Source organism: Amblyomma americanum, chromosome 2 (assembly GCF_052857255.1).
Source record: "Amblyomma americanum isolate KBUSLIRL-KWMA chromosome 2, ASM5285725v1, whole genome shotgun sequence".
NCBI lineage: Eukaryota > Metazoa > Arthropoda > Arachnida > Ixodida > Ixodidae > Amblyomma > Amblyomma americanum.
In genome coordinates this window covers 91,033,985-91,042,620 of record NC_135498.1, presented here as the reverse complement: position 1 = coordinate 91,042,620, position 8,636 = coordinate 91,033,985, and the positions used below count along the sequence as shown (strand labels likewise).

Sequence of the window (8,636 nt, the reverse complement as noted above, 5' to 3'; positions counted from 1 at the left end):
ATACCTGTAAAAACGAAGCGAGGCAGGCAAAAAACAAATTACGTCTCCTCAGAAATAGCATGGTAAAGTATATAGGATTTAACGTCCTAAAGCGGCATTGGCTAAGCGAATTGGGTTCTTTAACGAGACCTCCAGCCAGGGACTCCGTAACATTTACATGTATTTTATTTATTTATCAGTACCTAAATGCCCACTAGGGGAATTACATGAGAGGTGGGGTAGCATATCATTTAATTAGGCTAGTGATGAATGATTTGAAGGATTCCAGGCCAGGACGGATTTGTGTGGGGCGGGGGCAAGACTTTGAGCTTATTTTGTTATTTATTTAATGCTTTTTAGGTAATAAAATTTATATCGTTAATATTTTTTATTTTTAAATGTTCCAATGTTGATGCACGCTGTCACGTTGTGGTGACGACACTCCAGCAGTCAGGAAGACAAGAAAAGCTTTCACAAGATAGTGTTTAAAGGAGTATAGACACCTAAATTTCGTGGCATGTTTTCTTCTCTACAATGATATGAAAGACTCTACTACACATGAATCACAATGAGATGTTTGCCTACGACCGCTAAATCATTTATAACCGATTTTTTTCTGTCGTGCTCGTTCGGTTTAAACAGCCGAGCGATGGCTGTGACGTCAAAGAGTACTTTTGTGTCGCGTGAGACATGGAAAAGCATCCGTGTAATCGCTGCTTCATCGCTTTAATTTACTGCAGTGCTGAAGCCAGCCTTCCTCAAGAGCCAGAATGACAACTAATTAGGAAACAGCGATTATATGGACGTTTTTTCATGTCTCACGGGACCTGTAAGTACATGTTGACGTCAAAGGGCTCATTCGGCTGTTGAAACCGAACCGAAACAGCACGAGAAAGAAATGTGAGTATAAATTATTCACCGGTCGCTGGAGAATACCAGGTGGTAATCCATGTATAATAATGTTTTACGCATCATTACAAACAAGAATACACGCACCCAAAATTTAGGTGTCTATACTCCTTTAAGGTGCTGACTCGCGCCCACTAAGGACTGAATGACTCGGCGGCCGCGATAGCCACAAGTGTGCCCGGCGGTCATCGAGCTGAATGCCAGCAGCTTTTGACCGCTCTCAATTTAAAGTTAACATGGAACCTTCGAGATAAAGAACCAAAAGCAACTATGACAATCCGGAAAACTGTCGAAGCATATGCACGTGGCCACGATCAATGGAGAAAAGTCTGGTCGAATCTCGCATTACAAAGCAAAATGATAAAGAATGGGAAGTTTTACGCACGAGGTGTGATCAATTGCAATAAAAAAAGTTCGCGCGTAGTTTGTTTAAATTCTGCCAATCATGATCATGTAGACGGGTCAGACTGTCGACTTCCGTTGGGACATGACTGGTTTAGGTTACTCGCGTACGAAATGCTTTACAACTGGCCACGAAACCAAGTAGCTCAGTCTCATTGTGTTTTGCAATAAGAGTCCTAGAACTGAAGTGCTCAAGTGTCAGAAATCTGATCCAAGTGCAAGCAATTGGAGACATAAAACGGGGGGGGGGGGGGCACTTCCCTTTCTGGAAAAATGTTGGGGGTGGGAGAGGGCGACCACTTCCTCGCCTCGCCCCGCCCCCCTCCCTGTTCTTGGGTCCCTGCCTCCAGCAAACGGGCCTCCAGGAAATCCGCCGCCGCTGTAATTCTGCTTGATTACAGGAACATGGTAAGGAAAACTGTTTGTCTCTCCTCACGCACTATGCTTCAAGTAAAGGTGCCGTGGGCAGTCATTCCTTCATGTGAATAAAAGGCAAATCATAACAAGTGATGGACGTGGCCACAAGGTAACTGCGAGCCAAGGCTGAAGGCAGAAGGTTGCAGAAACCAATGCTCTTTAACGCGGCCCGTTTGCTCGCATTTCACATGGCCTATCGTTGCTTTTTGAAGGAGGTAACGGGAAAAAAATAAATAATCTTAAATGAGCCTTCGCTGAGAGGCGGCCATCGCTGCTGCGTTTTTCTTCTTCTTCTTCTGCTTCGATCCACGCGCTAGCGTGGAGACAGTCTTCTTCATTTTTCTTATCAAGGCGTACTCGGTAAAATCAATTTCAATAAAAGTAGTCATAATTTCTATTGCCCACAGAAAATAAGATGCAAGATACCACGGGTCAGTTCAATAAAACATTTTGCTGGGCGAGTTGGCTTATTTTGCTTGAGGGATGCTTGTAGTGCGACAAAAAACAGACAAGGGACAGAAGATGAACGGAACAAGCGATTGAACAACAACAACATCAAGCCCTCATGAACAGGAAGCGCTTGTCCCGTTAATGCTAGCAAATTGCTGGCATGTTTCCCATGCCTTTCCATCCAAGATCAAATGAACCTGCTACAGAGTTTCGAAATAAATCTCGACGGTATACAAATAGAGCTTCAGAAGCATGCCGAATTTTAATTAAAAGGTTTAATCATGCTACGCACCACCTTATAAACGTATGAGCAAAATGATTAAAAAATTAATGAATTAATGAAATTCGACATCAGGAAAGGCTGACTTGATATAGGCTTAGCAAGGTGTGGGTGCGGGTTAGTTGGTAATGCATTGTAAGATGAAAAGCGCGAAAAAAAAAACACATCGACGCAAAGAAAGACGAAGGACAGGCGCTAACTTCCAAGGGACGTTTATTAGAAGCATTGAAAGATATATAGGCACATGAAAGGGGGAAGACAAAAACTAACAATGACAGCAGCGTACAGAAAGTCGTGTCGCTCGATACCTGCTCAGATACATCATCTCCTTTTTTGAAAGGCCGATTGATGGCGTGCTTACGCAGCCACTGCCCATCCTATCAATCTCTAGCGCCTCCAATATCTCCCTTGTGATTTGCGAAGGATGCCGGTCGGCAATTACAGATTGTGAGAAATCCGGAGCACAATGGCCGCCACCATCATATTCACAGTCACGGCAGTGAATTGCCAAAGTTTCCCGCATTTGTTTCACATTGTTGGCATGTTCTCAGAAACGCTCGTTCACGCATCGTCCACTCTGCCCGACGTAGAAACGGCCGCATGTCAGTGGTATCTTATAAATGATGCCGTCAGTAAAAGCGGCATCCCTGTTGGCATGTCGTATTCGGCAGCCTGAATCTTGTTCTCCCGATGGCTTCGTCAGCCTACAGAGCCTGCTTAGTTTATGGGGCGCTGAAAGCACAACGTTGATATTCATTCTCCGAGCAATCTTCTTGAGATTGTGGGATAAAGTGTGAATATACGGCAATGCATAGACACTCTTTTTATATGGTTTTTCTTTTTCTTTTGCAAATTCACCACTGTAATCCTTGTGCTTCTTGAGGATGCCCTCCGCCACACAGCACAGAGCAGATGGGAGGGATAGCCGCTCGCCCTTAGGAGATGATGTATCTGAGCGGGTATCGAGTGACATGACTTTTTGTATGCTGCTGTCATTGTTAGTTTTTGTCTTCCCCCCTTTCATGTGCCTATATATCTTTCGATGTTTCTAATAAACGTCAGTTTGAAGTTCGCGCTTGTCATTGCGTCCGTGTGTTTGTTGCGCGCTTTTCGTCTTACAATTGATATAAGGTCTCTGCATAAGACATTTAATTAGGCCTAAAATGCTTGTTACCGAAGTGGTTATTCCCATTGTGCTTTCGGCAGACTTCCGCCGCGATGGCTAAGTGGTTATTGTGTTCGGCTACTGACCCGGAGTACGCGCGTCCAACCCGGCCGCTGTGGTCGCGTTTCGATGTGGCGAAACGCGAAAAGAGCCCGTGTGCTGCGGTCGAAATTATCCCGGTGTCCTCCACTACGGCACCTCTTTATTTCTTCACTCCCATCTTGCTCCCTCTTTTTATGGCGCGGTTGACGTGACTACCGAGAAATGAGGCAGTAACTGCGACGTTTCCTTTTCTCAAAACCAATAATCTCTCTTAGGATCATGCATTGTAAGTCAAGCTGATGTTTTTGAGTTCCAACGGAAGCTACAGGTGAAATAACCACGTATCCCTAGCTGGCTTCTCATAGCACATACAGTCGAGCCTAATTATAACAGACCTCATGGCGGCGGGGATCGCGTTCGTTGTATCCGAGGTCTGTAGTAAGTGGACTTCGCATACAGCGGCGAAAAATGTCAAGAGCGGCAAAAGTGGCGTGTCTTTCATGAAAAGGTGCGTTATTCACGTCCGCTTCTTCATGCTGGGCCTATCAAAGCGCTTTCTAAGCTCTCCAGAGTTGTCATGCGCTTATTGCCGAAATCATTTCTGCCGTCAAGCTGGTTTAGGAGCCAAGTAGAACTAACGGTGGTGTGAGCGTTACTGGCAACTGCTGGTTGGTCGGCCTCCGCGTCTCCGACCGCGGACAGATTTGTACGGATGGTAGTCGTGGTGGTGGCAAAACTTTATTGAGCAAGAGAATTTGAGGCTCGCAGGCCCCCTGGGCCTTCACAAGACATCACTCACGATATAAACGACCGTCCATGACGTATGCGGCCCGGCTGACGGCTATCTTTTGCCTGGCCGCATCCGCTGACTGCACTGAGGTCTCCCAGTCCTCTCAGGTTCGGAGAGGAACAGGGCGGGGGGCGGGGGAGGGGGGGGGGGGGAGCGGACGCCGGGCATGACAGGAGGATGTAAGAGTGGCCTTGGGGTGGGAGCACAAGCTGCATACTAGGAGGGTACCGGCATAATTTTAGAAAGATTGGCTGGTGTAGGCAGCGTTCGCGTCTGCAGGCGACGTCAAATTGCCTGTTCTCTGGTAGTGAGGGATGGATGGGGTGGTGGGTAGATGAGGCGCGTAGCGCGGGAGTTTGTGGTGAGCTCAACAAACGACTGAATACGCTCCTTTGATTCTCAATGGACTGCGGGCCGCGTGGGCGGCGCGCTGAGGATGCATGTTAGTGTGGAGTGCTTTTCATTTCTGCCTGACTTGCTCTGCCACGTAACGGATGTACATTTGTCAAAAGATCAGAAGCCAGGGGGCCTGCTTCTTAGCCTCGTAGTGGGGTTTCTGTAGCATTCGTGGAAGTTCTACACATTGAAGGAGACACGACCAAAAATCTTCTACCCTTCAGAAGATTTTGATCACTACGAATGCATTACAAGCAGCATGGTGTGGCTAAAAAGCAAACACCCTGGCCTCTAAACTTTTGACAAAGGATGTACGTGTCTGCTATGCATCACTACTTGCATTTTCGCTCGATCAGAGAGTACTAGAGTTATTTGACACAAATTGTTACTCGTTTACATGATATCCGAGGGTAGTCGATCAGACAGGTTACAAATTGGAAACTGACATTTGCAAGCAGAATCCTGCGCTCATTGGTCGTTTGTTGCTGTCTTCTGCGTAGGCTTCCGTATTTTATACGTTTGTTTTTATCACCTGTTGACAATTTTATGCACCAAGGGTGTAGATAGATTTATTGATTTGACTCGTGATGAATGAATGAATGAATGAATGAATGAATGAATGAATGAATGAATGAATGAAGGATGAAAGCTTTATTCGTCCACCGAGAAGGAGTCCCCAAATCCCCGGTCCCGGCACGCAGGCCTGATATGCGGGTAGGGGATGTTTCGCAGACTAAGGACTAGTAAAGTTACATTATTTCTTCATGGCCTCAGTCGCCAGGTTGGTGGCTTGCTGCTGGATGGCGGGACCCTCGCTCCGTAGTGAAACTTGCCGGGCTTCTTTACTGTTTATGTTTAAGCCGTCGCCTGGGGAATCGGCGCATTCACAAATTATGTGAACAAGAGTGCCTTTTATAACGCAATTTTCACATTTTAAATCGTTTTCATCCCCGGTCTGTGTCAGGTAGACCCAGACTGGGCAGATGTAACCGCCTCCAATTGCGCACCTCAATGCTGCAGAGAGACTGATCTGGGAGTGGAAATATCCTTCTATGTAATTTATAGCGTTCGGTAAGTGATGTGCAAATTGTACTTGGGCCGATGAGGTGCGCAATAGCTTATTCGGGCTAAACGAGCGCCTGAATAACCTAGGGTTTGCCTTCGTCATCCAAGCGATAAGCTTGGTATTGCTTGCATTGAGCACAGTTTGTGCAATAGAAGCCCAAGCTGCCAGTTCAATATGTTGCTTCCGCATGTCTAATAGCAGTCGGCGCGACAAAGGGCTGACGCTGTGCCTTTTTGCTTTTTGATATTTGCCTGAACTGCGGTGAAATATACACGATTTTATTACGTTCTATGAGACAGACGGTCTCAAACGGCAACGTAACGATGTCACATGCACCGAGAGCTTGCGAATAAAATAAACTCTTCGTTTGCCTGTAATAGTCGTGAAAGCTCACTCTGCTAACATGTGTGGAAGTTTTGGTGAAATGAAATGAGCACATGTTCGCTCTTATGCGCCAGCTGGCACCCTTTATTTGCACTTTTTGTTGGACTGTGCGGCAAAGTAAATTATGAGGAAAGATGTAGACCTTTCTGTACCTGACAAAGAAATTCAGCTAGGATAGGTTTGCCAGTGCAGCTTCGCTTTCCGTCGGTGTCCTGGTTATGCGAAAACTTTTACTGCGCTCGCTGGTTTCCTGACGCTCTAATCTTTCCGCCTCCAGTTTACATAGGTTACCATATTCAACCTTTCAGTTTTAACTTCAAACCACGCAAAATACGACTTCGTGTGGCTATTCAAAACATATAAGAACAAGTGTTTTAAAATTTCAACCGCTGCACTATACAATTCGCTTAATTGCTAAACCCCAATTAAACTCGAAGAAAAATGCTGTTTAAGCTCGACGAAAACTCAGTATTGGGGTCAGTGCTCCTAAAAAAATGAAAACGAAGCTTGGTTTGTGAGGAACAGAAATGACGCAGTAACTGTCTGACAAATGACACCCGAACCACGCCGTAAGAGAAGAAACACTGGAGGGATTGAAAGAAGAAAGGAAGAAAGAGGTGCCATAGTGGAGGTCTCCGAAATAATTTCGACCACCTGGGGATCTTCAACGTGCACTGGCATCGCACAGCACACGGGCGCCGTTTGCGTTTCGCCTCCATCGAAACACGGCCGCCGAAACACGGTACTCCGGCTCAGTAGACGGGCCGGTGTACCCGAGTTCGAAGTCGACCGCGGTGGCCGCTTTTAAATGGAGGCGAAACGCAATGCTGTCGGAGTGCTGTGAGATGTGAGCGCAAGTCAAATATCTCCAGGTGGTCGAAATTATCCGGAGCCCTCCACTATGACACCTAATAATAATTATAATTGGTTTTGGGGAGAAAGGAAATGGCGCTGTATCTGTCTCATATATCGTTGGACACCTGAACCGCGCCGTAAGGGAAGGGTAAAGGAGGGAGTGAAAGAAGAAAAGAAGAGAGAGGTGCCGTAGTGGAGGGATCCGGAATAATTTCGACCACCTGGGGATCTTTAACGTGCACTGACATCGCACAGCACACGGGCGCCTTAGCGTTTTTCCTCCATAAAAACGCAGTCGCCGCGGTCGGGTTCGAACCCGGGAACTCCGGATCAGTAGTCGAGCGCTCTAACCACTGAGCCACCGCGGCGGAGGAACCACTATGGCACCTCTTTCTTCATTTCTTCTTTCACTCCCTCCTTTACTGACTTCAACCTTTTGAATAAATTTTATAAATCGCCCAGTTAATTAACATGAAGGAGACGCGCACTGGCACAAGTTAGAGAGAAGCGCACGAATTCGGTCCTCTCCGTTTAGCGCTCCATGCAGCGGCACTGAACGCGCACGCTGCAAAACTGTAGTTCACGCTTGCCACCATCATAATCTCGACCGTCTCAATACAGCCTGCGTGCGGCCTCGCAGCTCTCGTTAATCATATTCCCGTTTTCATCTTGCACGAACACACCGAGTGACGTACATAACTGTGCAGCATTTACCACGGCGGAGAAGACCGGCTTATTAAATCCATCGGCCCTAACTATGACGTGCGCCGAAAGAGCGATACGTTTGCAGCAGTGGCTCCCTGGGTATGAAAAATTGTTTTGAGGCAAGGAAAGGAAACTGTCTCACTTCTTGGTGGACTCCTCAACCATGCCGTCAAAGAAGGGAAGGAATGAGTGAAATAAGAAAGAGACGCTGTAGTGAAGGGCTGCGGATAAATTCGCCCAGCTGGGTTTCTTTAACCTGCACTGACAACGCACAGCACACTGTCTTCTGGCAGTTCTGCTCCTTCGAAATGCGACCGCCGCGTCCGGGATCGAACCCGCGTCTTTGAGATCAACAGTCGAGCGCCATTTCTAGTGAGCCAACTCGGCAGCTAAGTAACGAAAGTAAATTTCTTGCTCATGTTTACTGATAGTAAGTGCTAAACAGCTACGAAGCCGGGGTTGAAATCTTCATTACCTCATCGCTGTTTGAGGTTTTCGACGCGTCTTTCGTGTTAAGCAGTACCTTTATCTGCTGCAGGTTTTAATTTCGGTTGCTTCATATTACATATCCATATTTTTGCACACAAGCTCTTCCCTTTCTTGGTTTTCCTATCTTTTGCCTCTTGCAAAAAATGCGTATGGAAAATCTAATTTCTGCGTATATTTGTCTCGCTATTTTGAACTATGGCTCAAGGAATTTTGCTGCGAGAATGGTCCCTCTACCATGTCCCAAAGCCAACATGGCTCCTTTTTGGTCTCGCTGATATCACAAAAATTTACACGGCTGTTAGTGTGA

General features: G+C 46.5%; 1 non-coding gene across 1 annotated transcript; it reads right to left on the bottom strand.

Moving 5' to 3' along the window:
* Positions 1-7,431: 7,431 nt before the first annotated feature.
* Positions 7,432-7,503, bottom strand: TRNAS-ACU (transfer RNA serine (anticodon ACU)). The gene has a single exon. It is a non-coding gene; the product is annotated as a tRNA-Ser (tRNA).
* Positions 7,504-8,636: the final 1,133 nt, after the last annotated feature.